Here is a 25,320-nt window from a genome sequence, read left to right on the forward strand (position 1 = left end):
GAATACAATACGAGAAAACTAGAAATGACCACCGTAGCTTGTGTTTAAAAAATTGACCCGTTAGAGAAACAATTGACTCTCCAGAACAATCTTCTTAAGTCAAATATTTCGAATCCCAATTAATTTTGAGAAATCGATCTTCTGATATGGACTGATTTCCTGTTTTTCTTTGATCAACACGCGGAATCGACGTGGTCATAGTAGGCTGATAAGGTATGATGATCAAACATGGTGCAAGAATATCATTCCATAGTGTCTGTATAACCAGCTGTTTTAGAATACTGCGAGACGGTAATAAGTTTTCGTTTCGAGCAGCAGTTGTAACTTGTAAGATCTATTAACATAATAATGGTAGCGTCATGAATTTTGGAAGCTTAAAATAAATAAACTTACATGTTTATTAGTAACTAATTAGTGTTTGGGAGTTACAAAACAAGTTCTGAAGTTTACTGTACAACAAAATAAGAATACATCTATTGTTACGCAGACGCTGTGTGACGAATATGACCCCGAATCGCTCCACGAACGGTGCTTCGACGCGTCCAATGCAGAAGAACATCTGTTTTGTCGATCTAAAAAGGGTACAGTCGGTAGCACTTTCAAAGATAATAATAATAATATAATAATAATATTTCTTTATTGCACAAAACTTTTACAATGGAAGTAACACAATTTAAATATAAATATAAATAGTGCATTGCTGAAGGAGACACAGAGTAAATATACAGAGGTTTCCAAACTAGGCCAAGCCTGTATCTTGGAAAACCAATAAAATTAAGTGTGTAACTTGCAGAGAAAAGGAAAACCAGTACAACAATGCAATTTCTGGTGCAAAAGAAACATCATGAGTTGCCTAAAAACATCAATTTATCAGGTTTTCTGTACTTGAATAATCCAGCGAGAGTAACCACTTGCTTAGGGCTATCTTTGCTTCCGAAACAGAACAAGATTTTATATTACAAGAGCTTGCTGCCTTATTATAAATACGCGCCTTAACATAGTCACCAAATCTGCTTGCAAATCGAGAATTTACGGAGGCAGTGGGGATTTTGAATACGCGCTTTTTAATGAGAGTATTGTATTCATCAGATGAGATTAATCGTTTGTGGGCAATCAGGGTGGTTTTAAGGATGAACAACTGACGCACTGTAAGAACCTGAGCCTCCCTATAGAGATCCGTTGTAGGGTATCTAAAAGGTTTCTTGAGCATTATTTTTAAAATGGATCTGTACATTCTTGTTGTAAGGTAGCACTAATAGGGATGTTTCCTGGGAGAGCAAGAGTTTGAATTAGTCCGTTGGTTAACTTATCAAAAAATACTCGACATGTATTTTCCACTTTTTCAAACTAATGAAAATTGGAAGAGATAAAGCCTTCCAAAGTTCAAAGAAGAGGCTCGTGTCGTCAAGGCGTGCTAAAAAGGGTAGCACTTTGTGACGTCACGCGAAATTTCAACGCATCATAACTTCGTAATTACTTGTTTGATTGACAAATAAAAAAATACGTGTCTAATATTTCTTGATAACTGGTAATTGACGGACTAAAAGTTTTTTTTTAGGAAACTAGCCTATTACAACTGCGTAAGATCCCAGTGTTTATAGAAACACGATACGATCAGATACTACGACAATATGTAATACGATAAATCACCGAGAAAAATTATGGGTTTTTGATAATTTCAGTAGGATTTGAGTTTGCAAACGTGAGATAATTTAACAAGGGTCGAGCCTATGTCTGATGTTTCCGATAAATTGGACAGAATAATTAACAAATATTTAGATAAATACAAAAACAGTAATGTATTGAGATTTCATAATGAGATACCCATTGTGGGCGACCCTGGATGGAACATCATTATAATCACCTATCTAGTAAACAAAAGCCTAGCATTAGGAAGTGATTCTAGTTTTCCTGCAAGGTCTCATTAAAAATCAGTTCAGAATCTTAAAAACTAATTTAAAAATTTAAAACATCCGAGTTTAAAAATCGTGAGTTAATGAGGTGTAGAAATTGCGCGTTTAAATCAGAAATACTAGCTTTGGCCTGCAGCTTCTCATGTAGATTTGTTGAGTCTTTGTCTGACAGAAAGTCAAGTCAAAATAAGTTTCTGTCGTTGTACAAATAAATATTCTTTTCCGACAAAAGGAAGCCTAAATATTATTAGTACTTATTCTGTGGTCTATGCTCTTTTCCTAGGCCTAGGCCCAAAGATATCATCTATCATTTATACCAAAAATGTTTTTATAGAGAATAACTTTCTCGTGTAGGTAGTTATAACATTAGCATAGATGTGTTGTTTTAAAGAAAACCAATACAAATGGACTAGCAGAGGTCAATCCACTATATTGAATCTAGTTGACCTTTAACCCGACCTCGGCGGACAGGAAAATAATGCTAATGGCGCCTACGCCACAGACAGACATTATGACGACATGGATATTTAATGGTAAGACGCAAAAGGGTAAGTAGGTATGATAAGTGTAACAAAACAAAGATTGTTTAGACTTTTTAGGATAAAAATGATTCCCCGCGTTTTATAATAATAATAATAATAATAAATCTTTGGACAATTTCACACAGCGCCAGCTAGCCCCAAAGTAAGCAACTTAATGCTTGTGTTATGGGTGCTAGCTTAATTTGTTATGTAATATTGTTGTTTAATTAAGACATTGCGGGAGTTTTAAAAATAACTCGGGTTATGATAAGTTATTTATGTTAAGATAAGAAAATCCTCAGAGATCTGACGCAATTGTTTATTTCAAGTAGAAATCATGATATTATGTTTTTAAATAAGACCTAATTTCAATATTAATCAGTAGCTCTACCATGAGTTTACCAATTATTGTAACGTCTCTAAACCCTATTAAAACTGTTCAGTTAATGAAGACGTTAAACTAATCTACCTGCATATCGATCTATGAGATCATCACTGATAATCTTGTCAATATATTGACAAATACCTAACAAGGGAGCGCTAATAGGATGAAATGAAACCAACATTGTTTTGTACGAGGAATTACTACGTAACATATAAATAAATCGATGCATATTGGGATATTATATAAGTGTGGTTGATAATGGTGAAACATCACCTTATTTTGAATTTTCAGTATTTTATCTGTACTTTCTTAAACAACACTAGGAATTGAGAAGGTACAGAATTACATATAAAATCCTGAAAATGGATGTTAAGACTTTGTTTAGAAGGGGCATTATTCGTTTGCAAATTGTTGTTCTATTGCTTATAAAATACGTCCCCAAATCTCGTAGCGACGATTCGAATGCTCTTAATGTAACTAATGGCACAAATAAATAACATAATACTAATGATTACATTAAAGCCTCAGAGCCCAAGGCAAAACTTACACAACGAGTCCAAGTTCCCAAATTAAGAGTTACAGAACGATAATGGTGAATGGTGCAGTGGACTGACGAAACTTCGTTAGCAGAAACATGTGAACAAAAAATGCAATGCGAACCGTATTGTTAATACAAACGAGATTAATAAAGGACAGTGAACTTGCATTGCAAAAGGAGTGTACGTTTGTAAAAACTATTTAATAGTTACTTTTACATAATCTATTTAATAGTTATGTAGTGTTTCCAGACTCTATCCCCCTTATTAATAAAAAGGTAAACCTATGATGAACCCTGGATTAAAATGACATTTCCATACTAAATGTCAACTTATAAAGGGGTATAAGTTGTCTCGAAGCTGTGATAGGGTTAAAAAATAAAGGACAATGAACTTATATTGCAAAAGAAGTGTACGTTTGTAAAAATCATTGCGTCAGATGTTTAGTGCGCGGTTATTGTTTTGCTGTATTGTATTTAGTTTCAAATTCCATTTGAAGGAAATGTTTTTTGTTCTTGCAAAGGATAATGTACTTTCGGGTTTTGCTCACGTTTATTTTTAACAGGGTTGGTCACACAAAGTTTGGACTAAGCCCGGAAACTTTGTATGACGAATGTACAAAGAAAAACAGATTGAATCCCATATTAACACGTCGGGCGCCAAACAAATAGATTTTTTATTGTTTTAATTTCTCGGTAGTAAAAGACTTCAAAAATGTTTTTAATTACAACACATGCGGAATTATTTTAAAATTTATTAGCCGTTTTGGTATGTTGATGAATTTTTAATCGATGAGGTTGCCGACCTAATATCAACGAACCAAGTATGCGATCGCTACAATTAACACAAATCCAATTTATGATGGTTCACGATAATCTGGCAACGCACGCAGCAAATATTCCACGCAGGTATTTCAACCGTTAAAAGTTATTGCGTGGTTTCCTAACATTTATAGCCTATTATTGCCGCCATTTATTGCTTATTGTGGCTTATTTTTATAAAAAACATAAAAAATCTGGTACGGTCACCTTTTTTACGCAACTGCAAAAAGTTATCTATTAAAACAAAAGTTTAGATCAATAAATCACAATTATAAGCGCAGAACCCGCATTGTATCAAATCAAAACAAGTATAAGTTGTTACGACTGAGATATGAATTACGCAAAATTTTAACGAGATATTTGTCGAAGCGACAGGTCAGTGTCTGTCGCTTCGAACTGGGTATATTTGCCTAGTAACAGTTAACTTGAGACTTGTCCTTCATGCCCGTGACCGTAGTATCTCACGCACCAATAAATGTGGTTAAAAAGATACATTTATGTCTCAAAACGATTTACAATGTAATCACTTACAGAGAAACATTTATGTCTTAATAATAAACATTACAAAAACGATTAGCGCAGCAGTTGTATTAGAAGTGACTTTATTTTATTTTATTTAAATAGGTGTACCTAATATGATATCAACATGGGTGGCTTGGCTGGGATTATGTCTAATCAATAAAAAAATAAAATAATTAAAAGACTTGCGGTTTGTCCCGCCTATTTAGACATCGACATAACACTGATTATACTACGTTTATCGGGGAATAATGTTGTTAAAACTATTACATAATCTATTTAATAGATGTACTGTTTCCTCTAATTCTAGAATAAGTTGTCTCGAAGCAGTGATAGGGTTAATGCTAAAATATTACATTGGGATGTGTAAAGCCAACTTACTGAAAGTTTTAGATTTTTACTATGTATTAAATATTGTGATTTTCCGCTAATTATCACACATGTTTTCATTCACCTACCTAGTAAGAAATAGGAACTAGGTAGAACTAAATAGTTGAGACTTGGGACTGTTAGACACGCACCGATAAATAGGTGAGCAGTTTACAGCACATCAGACTCTACATTTTTGTTGCAAATTCGCACTTATAACAACTGCAATAAGATACCGCAGTGTTCGGCTTGATTTGCCATCCTACCTAATATGATATCAACATGGGTCTGATTGTGCATGCACCTCGTGTCATTGCCGAAGAGAAAGTGGAATCGGCGCTGTAATAGTTTCATTGAACTACTAAACGCAGGGTATTGATTAAGGCCGGCCGTACACAGACGACTCGAGTCGGTCAGTGATTAACATACACGGGCCGCTCTTGCAGTCATAGTCAACAGATTTTTTTTAAAGATTATTAGTAATTTGTTACTGCACAGCCCCTCGTTCTAAGCTAAATATGCTTGTGTCACGGGTGAGCTCACCACAATAGTCGAGCGGCGGGGACCGAACCCGCGTTCCCCGGATCACGAGTCGGCCAGTCCGACCCCTTCACCGTTCGGCTATCGTGGCTTCAACAAGCTTGAAGGTGCCATTGATAACTGCCACAACAATTGGTGCTTATTTTATTTTCATTTTCGACATGGAATGAAGGGCGGAGGTAACTGCGCGAGAGCAGTCGACAGCTCTATCTAGTCAATGGATGCCTGGCGACTGCTTGACCGTAAGATGTTTAAGATGTGTAAGATGTGCCATCCGCCCGCAGTAGGTAAAACTGCTCGAGCGGTTCCGTGTATGTTTTCGTTTCATCCAAATGACGTCCACTGCTGGGCAAAGGCCTCCCCCAAGATTTTCCACAATGAACGGTCATGCGCTACCCGCATCCAGGCTCTTCCTGCGACCTTTACCAGACCGTGTATGTGTGTACGTAGAATACTGTAGTTTGATAAGCAATCGCAACTTGAAGCCGATACTAGCTGCTTCAAGTTGTTCGTTTATGGCGCGCCTAACAAACTTTGAAGAAAATGGAAAAACGTTTGATTTGCGCTAACGACTCGTTAGAAATGCATAATTAGTGTTCTTTCAAACAAGATCTGTACTAATTGTGGTTTAGAACAAGCATTTGAGACGTGCATGACGCCTGAGCAACTAAACGGTAATGAATAATAATAAGACTACAGCAAATGGGTACAAATCATGTAAGTGCAAGCGAAAATTAAATAAGTAATAAATACTTACGTAAATAATTTAAAATTATGCATAACTGCGAAAGTAGCGCTGTCAGTTTGTTCATTAAAAGAAGTATTTTATTTAAACATAATATCGGACTTTGGAAAATAACATGGACTATCGGATTACGATTTATCGCAAAAACTTAAATTAGAAAAAGAACATTGGCGTACTTAGTGATAGGATTTTTTTCATATTGGACTGTGCGAAAATTAAATAAATTCTTAAGGTTTTAGATCGCAAGTATTCACAAGACGCGCGGTAAGTTAAAATCCAAGAGAATCCGCGAACTTCAGCTAGTATCATTATGTGAATTAAATTTAATTAACTAGTCAATATTTTCAATTATTATGAAATTAATTGTTACATTAATAAAAATAATGAGAATAGCAATTACATTTAGTTTCTAGTCTCTAAAACTAATATAAATAATATTAACAATATTTTTCATAAATTATCTTAAGTGAAATATAAAATAATTTTAAACTATGTAAAAGTTAAGTACATATTTATAATTCTGGTATTGTCACTTTATTGCAATTTGCTCCATAAAGCCTATGGAGGACAGGTGAAGATAGATGGCATTTACTACCTCAGTGGTTAAAAGCACTAATTATGTTTCATCTGCCCCTTTTTCAAACACACAATTTCAATTTTTAGAAACTGAAATAAAACAACAATACTGTCTGATAGTTCTGGTATTCCCCACTTATGAAAAACAACTTTATATTTTAATTTTAATTAACCAAGGCCATTGAGTTCTTATTTATCTGTTATTATTATGAAATGGTTTTATTTTCGTCCAACTCAAACGTGACTGATGAATCATTATAAGAAGACTGATAACTTATCAAATGCTATAAACATTGTGATAGATATCATACGGGAAATTTATGTGAAAAAATAGCATTGTTTTCACAATCCTCAATGATTCAAATGCAGAATCTGTCTTGGTGAATCATGGAATGTTAAATATTATTTTTGTATTGATAACTCATCTTATCGCAATATCCACATTTGTGAGACAAATTCTGTTTGTACATACAGTTGCCAGTACATCAGATTGTTTTTGTTGCAAAACAGCCCCTATTGCAAATACATTAGATGTCAATAGAACTTGATTTGCTTTTTTCTGTACTAATGTATTTGTTACTTAAGTTTAGTTTCAAAGCAAGTGTAACAAAAATAAACTTAGTAATTAGGAAAACGAACAGGAAAAAAGATAGTTGGGTACTAATGACTTTCTTTAGCACTTTACTTTCAAATTGTTTACTTTGGTGTTGTTTGTTAAGTCTTTCTGTTTTAATTTACACAGCTTTTTGATGAAAAATAATAGATTTTTTTAGGTCAAAAAACAACCAGATTATAAACTTAATCAACAAAAGGAAAATACTTAACTGTAACATATTAGCATTGAGTGTTTAGCGTTGCTAGTGTGTGGATTTCAGTGTCACATTTCCACTGCAATGTGTCTGCTTTACTTGTTCAATCCAGTTCCACACACATATGGTGTTAGTTAACACATGGTAATACCCGAACAATAATATGCTTTGTTTTATAATACAATAAAGTTTAGAGTTTTGTACTATGTAATAAATAAGTTATTAAAAGAAGTCAATTAAATATTGGTGGTAAATAAAGATATTTGTTTCGATATACAAGTAGGAATTAAATTAATAATTTTCTTGATACTTTTGAAGCGACTGCTTCCTCTAAAAGGTAACGAATTAAGTTGTTTTGCGCTCACGCGCGGTTCCAATTCGATAAGTAAATATGAATGCCATTTATGTACAGGTACGCTTTTGCGTTGGGACGTAAAGTCAATTTAGGCGATGACTGCGGTGTTCAAGGTTGCGTACAAAATGTGTAGCCAAAATACAAACGTAAAATTTATTTTAAATCCATTTTACAGATGTCAATTACTATAAATACTACTTTCTACAGTGGATCAAGTTTTCTAGGCAAGTTACATTATTTTGCGATAAAAATATTTTTAATACGAACGACTGTACGACAGGTGTTTCGTACTTTGCGTGTTCGTAAAAAAGTAATTGCTTACCTTTTGGGGAGAAATTTATGCTTCTTTGAAACTCTCTAATCCATAGAACACAAATTTAATAATTTGAACTTGATATGAGATTGCTAAGCACAAAACACTTCAGTTATTTACAATATTTACAAAACACACCACTTTCTACGCGACTGAATTCTTGTAAGAAGTCGTCCATAGACGAGAAATATCTGACAGCTGTAAGTGAGTGACAGTTCAATGACAGTAGATCTAGAGCTGCACCACTCGACTATTTACTCGATTTTATCACGGTATCGATATTATAGGGGGCGCGCTAATCGTGAAATGTTGTTTTATTTTACTTTCTGTTGTTTTTATTACTAGGATTGAAATCAGCGTAAAAGTTAAGCAAAATGTCTAGGGGCATTCGGAAAATAACTACCTGATAAAGTTATTATTACTGATGGGATTGCTACCATGTACCTACATCATCAAAATAATGTAGTTGAGTGAGACTAATTTTTCCGTCTCACGCAACTAAATTATGTTATTATTATGTTGATGAAGATGAAGCAGGTAGTTATTTTCCGAATGCCCCTAGGACGGCTTATTATGACTCATAAGCCGTCATTTAAACATTAAATATTTGATTTTACGTCGTTTATTACTTGGACTTAGCTTTAAGTAATAAAGTAGATCCTGTTTATGAGTCCTCTTGAAATCCTTTTTTTGAGTAATCGATTACAATAGTGTCAATTAGTATTCAATTGATAATAAAAATAAAGCGATGTCAAATACTGGCAGCCCTACTTCTAGTCTATGGTTAAAATGTTACCAGGTTTTGTAAAGTAGCTAAAATACGGGTAAATTAATAACGCTTCGGGCCTAGACAAAAAATACTTTTATATAAATACAAACAAAACAACTTCGCGTTCCGTAATGCTGCTACTGAGAAAAAATATAACCGTACCGTGAATTATATTTATGCTACTGTAATAGCATTCTAAATACATAACATTATTGAAATACGAGCTTTTAGGTCCTCTTAAAACTTTGAATAATAAATATTACCCCAGAACTTTGAGAAATACATTTGGAGCTTTTACGGTTTGGCATGGCAGCACTGAATCAACTTCCGGATTTTTGTCGGGCGGGCCGTAGGCCCAATCAAAATCATTCAGCTCGGGTAGCAAGTGGGCGCTGACCAAACAGTGGATCCGCTTTGTTTGTTGCGCGAAATATTTACAAAATTCGAATTTATAAATTATTGACTGAACATAAATGGCCTGTAACTGTTTTGAAATTATATTAGATAGACCGTGAGATACCTTGTGTGTAATTATTGACTTTATTACTAATTGTCAGTGCGTATTTTGTGGTTAAAATGACGGCTTCTACTATGATTGAGCTGGAGTCCTGGATAATCTACCAGTGTGTCCTGAATGAATGCCACGTCTCAAGCAACTGTGAGTATCTATTCTTAACGCTGATATGTATCAGCATTAATTAATTCAACTTCTAACAATAGTGCTATTGTTTTTGTATGTTTTGATAAGAAGAACTCCTAATTAATTTTAATGATCCCAATTGAGGTAGGTAGGTAAACAAAAAACTATTTTATAACTTGGATTTTTTAGAATCGTGGTTACGCAGTGCAAAATAATTAATTTAAAGAATAAGAATTTGATTTCATAAAAAATCCATTAGCTATAAATAACTATATATTATAATTCAAAATAAATTATTGTACTTTTAGTTTCTTTACTCCTTGTTTTGCCAACCGTAAACATTTAATAAATTACTTTACGTCCACTCACTACCTCCTAATTAATAGCTTTTCCTTAATTAGCTAATGACCTATGCAATCTTAATTAATATTATAAATACTAACTTTCACTTCACTTCATGGAGGTCACTTACAATAATGATGATGATAATTTGGAACATTTACCTCGACCGTGGAATCAAAGCCGGGACCTTACAGATTGGGTGCGCGTGCGCCGCGCTATCGTAACATTAAGGATAGTAAAAACCTTGATATGTATGAATTATTATAAAAAAAATTAAGAAAAGGAACTGCCTAAGGAAGGCGGGTATCGAAACCACGAATTAAGTACCTGTTTATCTGTTATTTTGCTACAATATTTGTTGAAAAACTTCATGTTATTGTTTTCGTTGAAACTTAAATTGGAACATTACTATTAGTTGTATGAAAGGTTAATCAATTCCGAAAGGAAATTACTAAGAAAATTATTTATCTTTTAAGAACGGTACACGTCAATGAGTCCAAAACGATTAGTCATAGAACTGTGCTATTATGACTCATTAAGGAGTTGGTCTAAGAACTAAAATAAACACGAAACAAAAGACGTCTGCTTTGAAGCTTGCATTTGGCGGGTTATCGTGCGGTTCAATTACTGTTAATTGCTATAAGTGCGCACACGCAGCTCTCTGTCGCGGTGCAATGGGGCTCGGAGAAACACTCATTTGAATATGTTACAGTATTGTTCCTTAGTTGATGGAGCGATTAGAATCTTCCAACGAACGTAAAGTATAAAGCATAGAGCCTGCTATTGACAAAATACACGTAGGTACAAAGGTCTCTATCTCAGACTCTCAGTCCACTTCATCATAATCAGCAGTCCACTACTGCTCATAATATGTCTCCCCCAATAAGTACCTGCCATTTTACCATCTTCGGCTTGTCGCATCCAGCTACTGGGATCGAAATTCCGCTAGTTCTACAGTATTGTCGATCGCGGTCTTAATTTAATCTTTTATAAATTAACCTGGACGTGGATTTTATTAAAAGCCATTATACTTCACACAAATGGATACTAGAAATTAATTTATTCTTTTCTGTAGCCTATCATCGTGCCCCTGCCGCCATTAAGGTCAAAGAACTTAATTAATTACGATTGTCTAAATATTATCTTTTCGCATAGAACTTTCGTTTAACACCACGAACTTCTTGTGTAGATTATTCTTTAATTATTAAAAACAAAATTAAATCCTTTGAAAGAAAGAAACATCAAACGAAGATGAAACGAGCCTCTTTAATTAAGTATTTCGACTGGAATGTAGAGCACTGACCTTGGAAACTTCAGAATACTTAAGTGCCGTACCTACTTACTTAATTAAAATTACTGAAATCCAGTAAACATAGGGAACAAGATGTCGAAGTTATGAACGTTGTAACTAAGTGATCCGATCATATCTGTGAATCCTATTTTAAAAAAATCAATCTAATGAGGGCTATCGTTTTAGCGCTCACCAGTTAGCGCCACTGTAGAGTAAGGTCCTGTCACTTGCTAGTCCCGAAGACAGTGGCACCAACTGGTGAGCGCTAAAGTGGTAGGAGGACTATCGCATTTGCACTCATTAACATGGCGCCACTGTAGAGTAAGGTCCTGTCACTTGCTAGTCGCGAAGACAGTGGCACCAACTGGTGAGCGCTAAAGTGGTAGGAGGACTATCGCATTTGCACTCATTAAGATGGCGCCACTGTAGAGTAAGGTCCTGTCAATGGCCAGGGGTGCCAACTGTTAAGTATAAAAACGATAGCCCTCATTATGTTATGTTTATTCATCACAACTCTTCCGAGTAAACTCTTTTTCAAGGTACCAACAGAACATTTTTGCCCCAACAACCTGTAACAATTATGTACTGTTCTGCCTATGTTTTATACTCAGATTTCCACTTCCCAAAGCTTTTGAGTTAAATATGTGGCGTACTTCCCCGCAAATAAACAACAATAATTACACAAAGGTGGGTAGGGTAGGCAGAGAATCGATTGTCTTGTCACGCATACAGGAGCCGCCCAAGGTCGTGTCTTACGGCTTTAACGTTCATAACAACACAGGTATCCTATTTTTTAGAAGTTGTTTTTAATGTGTTTTCGTTTTGCAGAAAGGACGGTCTTAACTCAAATATTTTAGATCGGGCTCTCTCTATATCTAATGTCGTCTTGAATTTCCTAAAATATATCAAAATATGCTAGGCCATTAAAGCTACAGACTACACCGTATCAAAATTGTTTGACAAACAAACATATTATTTATTTATTTTTAACGAAATCGTATGTTTATTAACGAAATACCCATGTATTTATTGATTATTTGTGGATCTCATTTCTAAATCGCCTACACTTTCAAGATCGCCGACATCAAAGTGAAATAGGTATTTAACTTTTGATGCTGACTCTACCACCTCAATCTTACAGTTCGTAGTTTCACTAGTAACTGATAACAGATGTTAGCAACCCACCTTTACTTAGCAACGATAGATTCTAATCTACTGAGGTTCCCCTCAGAACTCCTTCAGTCGAATAAACTTCCATCTTCGAGGACGCTGAAATCAAACCCTCTTCGGAGATAATTTGGCAGCTGTCTGAGGAATTTAATACCTTCGAGATGCCTAAGTGATTACGAAGTTATAGGAACTCGTGAAGGGAATGAATCGATATTTATAATTAATTTCGCCATGACTGTCCAGGATTAAGATAAAAATCGGTCGTTGTATTTGAAAGTATTTCCTAATATCGGTTTCATCTCACTGTAGTACGAGTAGTAGTCTATAAAATAGACTGACTGACGATTACGTGAAGTTTTGTGTAAGTTTATGTTAATATTTACTCATTCCAAACCCGTAAGGGGTCACAAGTTACACATTATGTACATACGAGCATGAAACGTCGCTCATAACTCTACAAACTCAAGCATAGAGTCAATTCTGTGGTTCATGCCCGTATTATTAAACCATACCTACTCAAATATGACTCTACATTCAAAAATATGTAATATTCAAGTTTGTCGGTTTAAATATTGAAATGTAGCTATCTTCAGGCCTCAATTTAGAATTTTTAAGTGCTATATATCATCAATGTACCTAATTAATACTCGTATATGTTGCTACTATGTTGTTTACGTACGTTTACGGGCTTCGAATAAGTAAATATGTATTACATTAACCTACTTACGTAAAGCTTCACGTATTCGTAAACGCTACATATGTATTAGGTATATAGTGTATCATTGTGTATAGAATATTAAATAGCTCTAGCAGGTATGGAAAACATCCTGAAATAAGCCTGATAGTAACACAGCAAAAACATCGCAAACAATGGAAAAAATAAAATAAATAGTTTTAACAGTCATAATATAGTAGTTAGCTAGAATTGGTAGAGCGTGTACTACGAAGATGAATTATCCCCTAGAAATAAGTGTAAATATTTGACTAAAACTAATTTAAGACCAAACCAAAACCAATATAGAACCAATAGGTTTGGCGAATCCGTCAATAGTAAACTCATTCCCTGGCCAAGGCTGATGTTCCCGGCAATTCGAGTGTTTGCCACCCTCGAATCTGGCCGCAGGGGAATGTGGGAGACGGCTACTGCAGAATTAAAGATTCAGGTCGAGTAACTAACGAACAAATAGAGGATCAATAGCACTAGGCATTAGTGGAGATATTAAAGCCACAATAGTACTTTTAAGGACACGTTAACCTTTTTCCAAAACTTTGTTCCCAGTGTTGTAACTTATTAGGACCCATGGGTTAGCATATTATACTACTAACTGACTAATACTTTAACTGGCAGTGATTTTTTAAACCTTTCAAAAGTCAAGATAAAAACCTATCCTATGATTTCGCTTCGATTTCAATCTTACCAAATTGCATCTCAATCGGTTCCTAGGTTAAGGCGTGACAAGGTGAAATAATACAGACAGTCAAAATTGGCTTTACATAACATAGGTACATGTTAAATGTAATCTACTATGGAAATCATTTGGAAAGGCCTATGTTCGGCAGTGGATCTCTTATGCCTGAAATGATGCCATGATGATGAAATGTAATTAGTAACTATGTTTTTTGTCTCCAGCTACAGCACTGTTAAACAAAGTTTACCAAACTATAGCTATAGAGTAGACATTATAGAGTTTATTCAAATCAACTTGAAGTCCATGGCAGTGGGCGGCTATTTATTTGTTGGGGTGCCGTCGGAATGTGGAGTATGGGCAAGGTCACGGCTGTGTGTTCTAGGCTTTATCGGAATACGTGTGGAACAGCCTTGCATTCCCGGGCGTGTGTGGATGCCTTGATAGACGTCATTTGGCGTAATGAAGGGACTTCATTTGGAACCTATCCTTTATGGCGCCCGTTGTAATTTCATCTGGGGTGTTTTAATATTTTATCAGCGGGCAGCCATTGCAAAATCTAATTTTTGTGTTATTACTAACGATATGAAGATATAATAAAGCTAAAGTCCTATGACTTTCGCTAGGGAAATTGAATTTGAAAAGTAGTAAATAACAATGACTTCGGATAAACAGGTCCGTCCTAGAGCATTCGTTCTGCCGCACAACACAATCTATTTTACGCGTGGTGGGTACAACGGTTTCAAATAGTTTCAATCACAAATCATGACCCCAGAGCCTAAGAGGACCTGTCATTTCAAAAACGTGTAGCACAGAGCCACAGATGCCAGCTAGTTTGCATTTTATTTTTAGATAGAGAGAGTCGTTATTTGTATTTACGAGTATATTTAGACACTGGTTTTGCATCCTCATTGGTATAGAAAACTAAGAAATCGATTTGTCTGTTTATACGTAGGTATGTATATGTATTCTTAACCTCGTCTTAAAAAAGGCAAGAAGCTTCTAACAATGAGTTCTTTAGCATCGCTTACAGGAAGGCAGGTGTTGTGCCAGCTGTTCCATAAACGTAACGGTCGACTCGTGCGCACCCTTCGTGTGTCACTCCTGAATGAAGTGCTCTTTACTCTTATAAATAAAGTTCAAAATTGAATGGTTTCTCGTCACACCTGGCTGCGTACTTGTCCTTTAGAATTGCAAGATAAGGATAGAGTTGGTATGAGAAAGTATGGAATATTAAACGACTACTGTTTTTTTTTTATAAATGTCTTTAATTATAAGTAATTATTTATTGTTTAATAGTAAGATTCCCCGTGGCCTTAGATTTAATGACAGTGGCTTTATTGCAACCCTATTACGCATAATTTGATAATTAGTATAATTATCTAAGTACCTACATATTTATAAGAGAATAAATCTCCAAAATATTAGTCCAAGGATTGACAAAGACAATCATGTTTAGAATTACCGTGAGTATTATATTAGTAAATTCTTTTGTTTCAAATACCCAATTCAAACACGCTCTATATTGACGATGTAATGGTATAAATAAAACACTGCATTGTACCGCGTTGACTCAGCCCATGATAAGTCCACAGGGGATTGTTGCGAGTTATCAATATTAATAAAATGTCTGCCTTATTAGACGCATTCGTTGGCACGTAATGCATGATTAAGTACCTATGTTGGATAATACTTGGGCATGCTTTAAATTAGTCGTAGAACAGGAAAGGTGAATTAGGTATGTTTTACATAGTCTTGGATTGGCAGCTTAGTTTGGGTTGGTCGATTTCTCTTGATTAGCAATAATGGAAAAGAATCTGACTGCTCACTGCACACATAATATTATTTATAATTTATATATATTTACTTCTCTTGTACAAAATAAGCATACAAAGCACCGAAGCTTTCTCCTTCTTCCTTTTCACTTTTATGTCAATTTTCGTTTCCTTCCACGTCATTCGGTGCCGGTTATATTTTAGTACACACTACTTACTACTAGTCACACTTAAATAAATTAGTTATTGTAATCATCACCACCATCACCATTTAAACCACAGGACGTCCACTGTTGAACATAGGCCTCCCCCAATGATTTCCACATCGCTCGGTTGGTAGCGGCCTGCATACAGCCTTACTGCTACCTTTATGAGGTCGTCGGTCCACCTTGTGGGTGGACATCATCGTAATGTTGTAGTGAATTTGTTTCTGGGTCCATTGTTCTCAGTTGCTGTTGTTTAGAAGGCGACATTTGTTTTACAATTTTTTTGTTAGAAACTAAGTTTTTAGTACTTTTTTATTGTAATTAAGTAATTGATGTTTAAAAAAGTTCATAGCATCTCCACAATTCCATAAACATGTAGAATGTTGTAAATGTAAAATTATGTTGCCGTTGATGATGAAGCGTGGCATGCGGCCGGTCCGGTCCGACCGTTAACGTATGACTTTTTGTCTTCTGTACACACGAGAATGATAATTTTGAGAATTCTTCATTACTTAGTGGTGTGATTTTTGTTGAGATTTGCAAAGAATTTTGTTGAGAGTATTTTACACGATACGAGGTGATAATTTAGTCTTCGCATTCGAATCTTAAATTAAAGGAATATATGACTGGATTATATTTACGAGTATGGTTGTGTTTATGACGTTCGTTGTTACCTTTTTATGGTATTGTTATCTATAGTTTATAAATAGAGTAATTGTAACACATACGAATTGTGACGATATAAATACATTATGACAAATTCCTCATTTTCCTCTTTCATGGATTAAAATAGAATCTTTGAGTTTTGTCACCATTTACGTGGATAAGCACACACCGTCACCGTCAGTTAATAAGTTTAATTATACTCGTACATTAATCTACGAGTAACAACCAACTTGTAAAACCAACGTCCTATTTATTGTAGACCCTGAATCATAGAGTATTTCTGTATGACACAAGCTAATCCACCAGTTATAAATAGATTTATTTTCTTTGAAATACTGAACCAAAACAATTAATCATCATTGGAGTGTAATTTTGAATATGCTAATTCTTTGTATTAGTTCACAAAGCGAGCGAGTGAATGGATGAAATAATTTTGGCGTCAGATGTGGATAACGCAGTCTATTCACGACTACTAATCACACATTCTTAACGCACTTGAAATTTAACTTTTGGGGAAGTAATCTATACCTACGAGTATAAAAGCGAAAGGTCACTTATTGACTGACTCACTCATCATGAAATCTCAGTAAGTAACTACATGTGCTAGGAGTCTCAAATTTTGCATGGGGGTTCCTTTTAGAACGTAGGTGCTCACTAAGACGGGATTTTGCGAAATTCAACCCCTAAGGGGGTAAAACGGGATTCACGCGTACGAAGTCGCGGGCGGCAGCTAGTTTAGAATAATTCAGCTATGAGACTAGGTACGGAATACTCCCCTGCAACCATAGAAATATTGTACTATAAGTTATATTAATAATAATTGGTACGCGATGACACAATTCACTAAAATAGACTCCTATAAACATTCACATGTAGATGTAGTAATACTCGTAGATGAGGATATTATATCAAAACTTCCTTATTTATGCCGGCTCTTCTTGCATTGTATAGTAAATTTAGTGTATCGTGTACAAAGGACACGTCAACATAATGTCGTTGTAATAGAGGTGATTTTGGTTAAAATTTTATGGTGTGCAAAAATGTAGAGTCTGATGGTCCATCATCTGTCTGAGCTTCCAATAATTAAAATCATACATTATTCAGATTCATGAATAGATCGTTGTAAAAAGACACTAATTCGACGTCAGTTTAGCTATTGTTTTTTCCATTCACACTCGAATTGGCCACTTAGGCGCGTGCGCACTGTACCTCTTGTAGGAAAAACTTTCGAGTTCGTTTCGTTGCGTATTCAAAGTGTCATCGAAAAATTTTGTATGAAAAATTAAACAGCGCCCCCTATATTATAGCCGCCCTAGGGGGCGCTGTTTTCATTTTTCATACAAAATTTTTCGATGACACTTTGAATACGCAACGAAACGAACTCGAAAGTTTTTCCTACTAGAGGTACTGGTGACTCTTTTGTCGCTCGCGGTGACAGTAACTATCACGTAATATGTATATCTGTTTTTTAATTTTTAGTGTTAAGAGTCGAAGAGAAGTTTGGAAGAGCAGTCGCCCAGCAAGCGGAAGGTCGTGGGTTCAATTCCCGCCTTAGGCAGTTCCATTTTTTCAAGTTATTTATAATTTTCAAAATATGTATATCTGTTTCTTTTGCACCATTATAAACAGAGAAAGAGAGGATATACTGTCACGGTGATTAAATTCGCCCGTGCGCGTGCGTCGTTAGGACCTTTTATATTGGTAAGGCTTTAAACTCTGTAGGCCGAATGCCAAGGTCGAAACCGTCTAGACGGGTACAACACGAGCGAAATGTATTGCATGTAGGTAGAAAACTAGTCTAACCTGTTCTACTTTCATGGTACTAGATAAAATTTCTAAAAAAACTATTTATATAGGAGTTTTGGGGACAAACGAGTTAGTTTAAATTAGTTTTTATACTAATAGGCGTTGCTGTTTCCAGACACATTATGCATAATGATATCAGACAGACTTAGACGGAGATAATACTAAAGCTTTTAAGTACCTACGTTGATATTTTGTAAAAGCTAAGTAAAGAGGCATAAACTTCAATCTTTTTAATCGTTTGTTCATCATACCAATTCTGATTAGGTTATGGGCCTCAGCAATATTTTTTTTGACACGACTATTTTGGCAACAAGAATCGTTACAAACTCATGATGAAATATTGGGTAATATTTAAATTATACTTCTAGAATTTACAAAGTTTTTGGCAACCTTTAATTTACGAGAGAAGCAACTTGATGTGTGACCCAATATAGCAATAAACAAGTTCACGTGCACCGTAATAATAACGGGCGTTTCGGACACGCGCTTGCGCACCGGATTCGGTTAATTCGTTTTTTAAATGATGTGAAACGGCCAGTGTTATTGTCACTTAAACGGTGAGGTCAATTGTGGACTCTATATTTAGGTTTCTGTATGCTACTAGAACGTTTTATTGTCACACCGCGTGCACCGTCATCATGTAGAGTTTGATTTTATCGATCCGGAGGTCTCGGGTTTGATTCCCAAGTAACACACAAACTTGTGCACTGTTTTAATAATGTTCAGACTCCCTGTTTTTATTTGTTAACATCATTAATATTTTGACATTTAGAATGATAAATAAATAAGGTTTTGGGGAAAAAGATATTTTGAATTACGTTGTTGAAACCTTAATTGGGAGGTCTTCCTGTTCATGCAAAATAACAAGCAAAAATAACGAAGACAGATCACGTCCAATCGCTACTCGCATATCCAGCGGAAAGCTTTATATCAATCTCATTTTCTGTTATGAAAAGTGTCTCTACCTTCGCAAATTGATCATTGTGTGTTGATTATGAGCTACTCATATGAGTTATACAATAAGTGGCTGAGCAACCTGATCAGGCGTCGTCGCCGCAACGCCGACTTGTCGCCGACTATCGGGTTACTTGAGCCGATTGACGCACAGTTACGCTTTGATTGATATAAACCATATTAATAAATGAAATACCCTTGCACATTTTACAGCGCTATCTAGTCTCAAAGGAAGCAAAATTTAAATAAGTCCTAATCACAAAGGCGTGGTCCAAAATAAGTATGTTTGTATTGTGCGGAGATCGAAACTGTTTCCCGTGCTTTATTATGTACTAGCTTTCCGCCCGCGGCTTCGCCCGCGTGGAATTTTGTCTGTCACAGAAAAACTTTATCGCGCGCGTCCCTGTTTCAAAAACCGGGATAAAAACTATCCTATGTTCTTTCCCGGGACTCAAACTATCTCTATGCCAAATTTCATCAAAATCGGTTGCGAGGTTTAAGCGGGAAAGCGTAACAGACAGACAGACAGACAGACAGACAGACAGACAGACAGACAGAGTTACTTTCGCATTTATAATATTAGTTGGGATAGTGCGGTTCTCAAACCTCCAGGTAAAAAAGTCGTCAATAGCAAATGTAAATAAATTGAATATAATGTGTAAAAAAGCTACTTTTAAAGTTGAGTTGGTTAGAACATAATGTATATTTTGAGACGTACTTGCCGTCACGTAGGTACGCTGTGACCCTGTTTTGGCTTTTGATCCATAAAAAAGTTTTTCATAAAGTGTGACACAATTATACTAATAACATCAGATTTTCCTGTTTAATCTCTCGTTGGAATTGCTCTGGCTTTTTGATACATTTTGAACTCAAAGTGCCCTACTTTGAAGGCAATTATAGCTCTCGAAAACATCTCCCGTTGCTTTATGTAACGTAATTGATAAATTTGTAGCCCTCGTTTGGCCTACAACGTGATCTTGCTTTGACCTGTTTTTCTTTTATTTCTACACGTGTTCCTGTTCCCTTTGGGTTTGTGTTGAAACACTTACCAACGATGGGAATAAATTGTAATTGGGAGTTTTCTTGAAAGGGGTAAGCTGTTGAATAAGAATTGATGTGATTTGTAAAGTGCTTTGGAGAGTAATATTATTGAGAGTGCTGCGAAATAAATGTAATGGGCACATTAGTAGATTCCTTTCTATTCTGTGATTCTTTTTAACTCGACGTCGGTATTTATAAGCCGACGCAATAGAAATTCGAGCGTTTCGTAAATTATGGTTACCTAATCCAGATTATTTTTATTCATTTCGAGGATAAGTGAAATTTTAATTGCACTTTCGGAAAGTTATTTGTCTAAACTATTACCAAATTCAAATATGCAATAGGTTACTTAGGTATAACCCACTGACTTAGCAAATTATAAAGAAGCAACCTGTATATTTATTCATTGTACATTCTGATATTTGTCATTGGATTTAACACACTACGACAGCGGTGTAAAGTCCACAAAAAGCTCACACTCTGGTCACGAAGTAACTTGGACGACAGGATGTTATTTAAAATGTCCAAGACAACTTTGTCACGAACTTTTGAAGATGTAAGTAAATGGATAAAAATGGTACAGCGTAATGCTATATTTTTATCAAATGAATATTGCAAATACCTACGGACTCCTTTTAGATATTTTTAGGTTGGAGTTAGGACTAATTTCACATACACTGTGAACATTTTCATAAGCAGCTTGTCTACTTTTCATGTCAATATCTTTATCAATTTATGCGTCCACATTAAGCCGTGGGAATATCTTATCTCTAGATCAGCCTTTCCCAATCCTGTCTGAGGTCTCAGGTTATTAAGCAGGCATCTTAATAATCTGCCTGCATAAAGGATTAAATACATCCGCTCAAGTAACGGTATCTATCAATGCGGACAGAATTAGCGTTCGATTCCTAGATCGCAAACTCTATCTCTACATTAGGTAATGGATAATAATTTCGAAAAGTCTAATGAAGCTGGAAATCAGTATATCTCTTCTACATTATACTCATTGAACAATAAACATTGACAATTATAAAACATTAAAGAACATTTGGGATAGTAGTCAAGCATGTTGGATGCGGGCAGCGCAGGACGGATCGTTGTGAAAATCCTTGGGGAAGGCTTTACATGTAGTTTGGCTGAAACGAACGAAGAGAGTGGTACAATTTTGACAGTCTTAATCGCCTTGTACTACCATTTCTTGCAGACAAAAAAGGGTACCGCAAAATAACGAAAACTGGAGTGAAATAACGAAAACTGGAGTGGGGTCGTTGTGCTCAGACAAGATAATAGGAATTGAGACATACTCGTAATGTCTGGGGCTTACTGAAACACTGGTTTCTGGTCGCAACGGAGTACTTTTAGAAACCAATTAGGGAGGTTATTAAGGAAACGATCGTCTAGACTTTGGAAACTATATTTTTGGGATAAATTCTTGTGAAATTGAACAAAGACATTTCAGAATTGCTCAGAATTCTCCAGGGTTATTTATTTGTCGCTGTCAGGATGTCGCTAGGCATGTTTTAAATTGCAACCATTTATTCCTGCTCTCTGCTAATATTAAAACGGGTAATTATGGTATCATATTACAGGATGTGATCTGAAGCTGATCGATGTAAGAATTATCAAGATCTAGCTGGATTATATTTACTAGTATATTTACTAAGGAATTTATTAGTCTCCCGGATGCAATGTGGTGTAAAGTGACGTATCTTGATAAGCGATATTGGATGTTATGGAAAAAGACAGAAAGACTATAAATCAACTCACTTCGTGTAGTAAAAGTTTTGAAATATTTATAGTCAAAGCCTATGGTTCTTTAATATGACATCAAGTAAGTAATTATTAATAGTATATATACGTGCTATTACGTAATATTAAAATAATATACCTAATAACTTTTTACAAATAATGAAATAATGATAACACCTCTCAGTAAACAATAATATTAAATTAGAAAAACCGTCGTCTGTCTTTGTACCTATCGTACAGCGACATGATATGGTCATGAGGTCTTCAACCCATAATAGTACAGGCTTATAACACAAAATATAACAGAAGACAAACTCCATACTAAACGCGCTCGAGCCACGCACACATAGACAGACACCGCTCGAGCAAGACTGTCTTGGACGAATGCGAGCGCGACGTGGCGCGACAGACAGACGTTCGCCACACGTTCCCTGTGGTTCGCTTGAGTCACGCGCCGGTCAACCGCCTGTGATATTATTTTGTTTTGCGCAATTGACGAAAATGAGTGAACAGAAAAAGTCGTATTTTAATTGTTCGGTATTTGGTTGCTTAAACTCATCATTAAATGCCGAATTTTCATTTTTTAAATTACCAGTCGATTCGGGGAGGTAAGTAAGTTATTTATTTGAATTTCAATTGAAATTGAAAGCCAACTCAATTATTAGGAATATCGAATTGTTTAGAGAGGTTTTAGGAATTATTAGATAACTAGCTTTTGCCCGCGGCTTCACCCGCGTGAAATTTAGTTTGTCACAGATCGTCATAAATTATAGCCTATATATTATTCAGGGTTATAAACAATAATACTGTAAAGTTACATCAAAATCCGTTCAGTAGTGATCGCGTGAAAGAGCAACAAACATCCAGACATCCAAACTTTCGCATTTATAATATTAGTTGGATAATAGTGTCAACCACTCAACTAAATACTACTTCCTTCTCNCACATAGACAGACACCGCTCGAGCAAGACTGTCTTGGACGAATGCGAGCGCGACGTGGCGCGACAGACAGACGTTCGCCACACGTTCCCTGTGGTTCGCTTGAGTCACGCGCCGGTCAACCGCCTGTGATATTATTTTGTTTTGCGCAATTGACGAAAATGAGTGAACAGAAAAAGTCGTATTTTAATTGTTCGGTATTTGGTTGCTTAAACTCATCATTAAATGCCGAATTTTCATTTTTTAAATTACCAGTCGATTCGGGGAGGTAAGTAAGTTATTTATTTGAATTTCAATTGAAATTGAAAGCCAACTCAATTATTAGGAATATCGAATTGTTTAGAGAGGTTTTAGGAATTATTAGATAACTAGCTTTTGCCCGCGGCTTCACCCGCGTGAAATTTAGTTTGTCACAGATCGTCATAAATTATAGCCTATATATTATTCAGGGTTATAAACAATAATACTGTAAAGTTACACCAAAATCCGTTCAGTAGTGATCGCGTGAAAGAGCAACAAACATCCAGACATCCAAACTTTCGCATTTATAATATTAGTTGGATAATAGTGTCAACCACTCCACTAAATACTACTTCCTTCTCGTGTATTTGTTTGCAAACTATTACTATAATAACGTACTAAATATAAATAAGTATACGTGGATATCTGTTATTGTCTTTCTTGCATAGTATTAAGAGTTACATTTTTACAAATAAACGCAACACATGACAAGACAACCCTAGCGCGACGGCCGAGCGTGCGAGCGAGAGAGGTATGCAAAGCGAGGTACATACATGAGTTTACCTTCTGTTATATTTTGTGCTTATAATTAGAGATGAAACGGATATCCGGCAACTATCCGGTAGGCCGGATCGTCGTCGTCGTTCGTTCGTCGTTAAAGTAGTACAATTTCCTATTAATAAAATGAAATACATTAATCTTTCAGGTAAATATCAATAAAATGGCTTATAATAATGACGGCTTTTATTTAAAGACCAAAAAGTTACAAAAAGCCATTCTTCAAAAAGCCTTTCAAAAAACTAATTTCTTTTTCTGGGCTATTCAGTTTAATGACGAATACATAAATACAGGGTGGCCCAGACGAAAATTCACTTTTGAAAATTGAAGGAAACAAAAACTGTACCTACATTTTTATAGAACTTTAACTATTGCAATTTGAAGGAAATTTAATGCAATTTATTTTTAAATTTACCTTAATTAAATTACATCGCCCAGGAGATTTCCTTGACGCTTACAACATTCGATCAACATACATCAAAATCTTAAAATGCGTTTGTTAGAATTACCTCGAAACCTATTTTCAATTTTTTGCCGAATGCTCAGCTTCAGTTGCTGCATGTTTGTTAGGTTATAAAAGTATACTCTATTCTTAATGTAACACCACAAAAAATATTTTTCTGGAGTGAGATCAGGGCTTCCTGGTGGCCAGGAGATGTCATCCCTGCCTGAAATTATTTTTTTGTGGGAACATGTCTCTTACCATCTAAATGCTCTCATTTGAAGTGTGACACGTAGCCCCATCTTGATGAAACCAAGTGCTCCGGTCATGGCCTTGCGAATCTTGCAGCTTTAATTTTTCAGCCTACCAGTATAGCATTCTCAAAAATTAATCATCCTTTCAATGCAACAAACCAATAAAGCAGGGATGAAATCTCACTGCCTCTAAGAAGCGCTAATCTCATTCCAGCAGACTTCTTTTTGCGGGGTTACCTTATGAGCAGAGTATACTCTAATAATCCAAAAACTCTGCAGCATTCATCCATCCTGAATCCATTTCGAGGTATCGAAAGTTTTCCAAAATTTTGATGTAGGTATGTTGACCGAATGTTGTAAACGTCAAGGGAATCACATGTACGATAAAATTTATAAAAGGAAGTAAATTTTAAACTAAATTGCACTAAATTTCCTTTAAATTGCTATAGTTAAAGTTCTACAAAAATGTACAGTTTTCGTTTCATTGAATTTTCAAAAGTGAACTTTCTTCTGGGCCACCCTGTAGTAAATAATATCTGTTAATGTCGAAATATTGCCAAATAAAAAAGGCGATCTTTTTTTCACTGATGGTTTGATGACATGATGCATGCAGTTCAGTCAGATTACGCAGCAAGTTTTAAATTTCTGGTCATTTCTGCCAAAACCCGA

The 25,320-nt window shown here is 35.4% G+C and overlaps 2 protein-coding genes across 3 annotated transcripts in view; one reads left to right on the plus strand and one right to left on the minus strand.

Moving 5' to 3' along the window:
* The window catches only part of LOC114354631 (OTU domain-containing protein 7B), a 35,163-nt gene extending 26,578 nt beyond the window's left edge, over nucleotides 1-8,585 (minus strand). For both annotated transcript variants that reach the window (XM_028307116.1, XM_028307117.1), the window contains exon 1: nucleotides 8,412-8,585. The gene's annotated coding sequence lies outside the window, so the exon portion shown is untranslated. The remainder of the gene's footprint in view (nucleotides 1-8,411) is intronic.
* A 933-nt stretch (nucleotides 8,586-9,518) lies between these two features.
* sigmar (Tumor necrosis factor alpha-induced protein 8-like protein sigmar) overlaps nucleotides 9,519-25,320 on the plus strand; it is a 57,538-nt gene continuing 41,736 nt past the window's right edge. Inside the window, exon 1 of the mRNA XM_028307107.1 lies at nucleotides 9,519-9,829. The gene's annotated coding sequence lies outside the window, so the exon portion shown is untranslated. The remainder of the gene's footprint in view (nucleotides 9,830-25,320) is intronic.

Source organism: Ostrinia furnacalis, unplaced genomic scaffold (genome assembly GCF_004193835.3).
Source record: "Ostrinia furnacalis isolate ACB-3 unplaced genomic scaffold, ASM419383v2 OfSCF2101, whole genome shotgun sequence".
Classification (NCBI taxonomy): domain Eukaryota; kingdom Metazoa; phylum Arthropoda; class Insecta; order Lepidoptera; family Crambidae; genus Ostrinia; species Ostrinia furnacalis.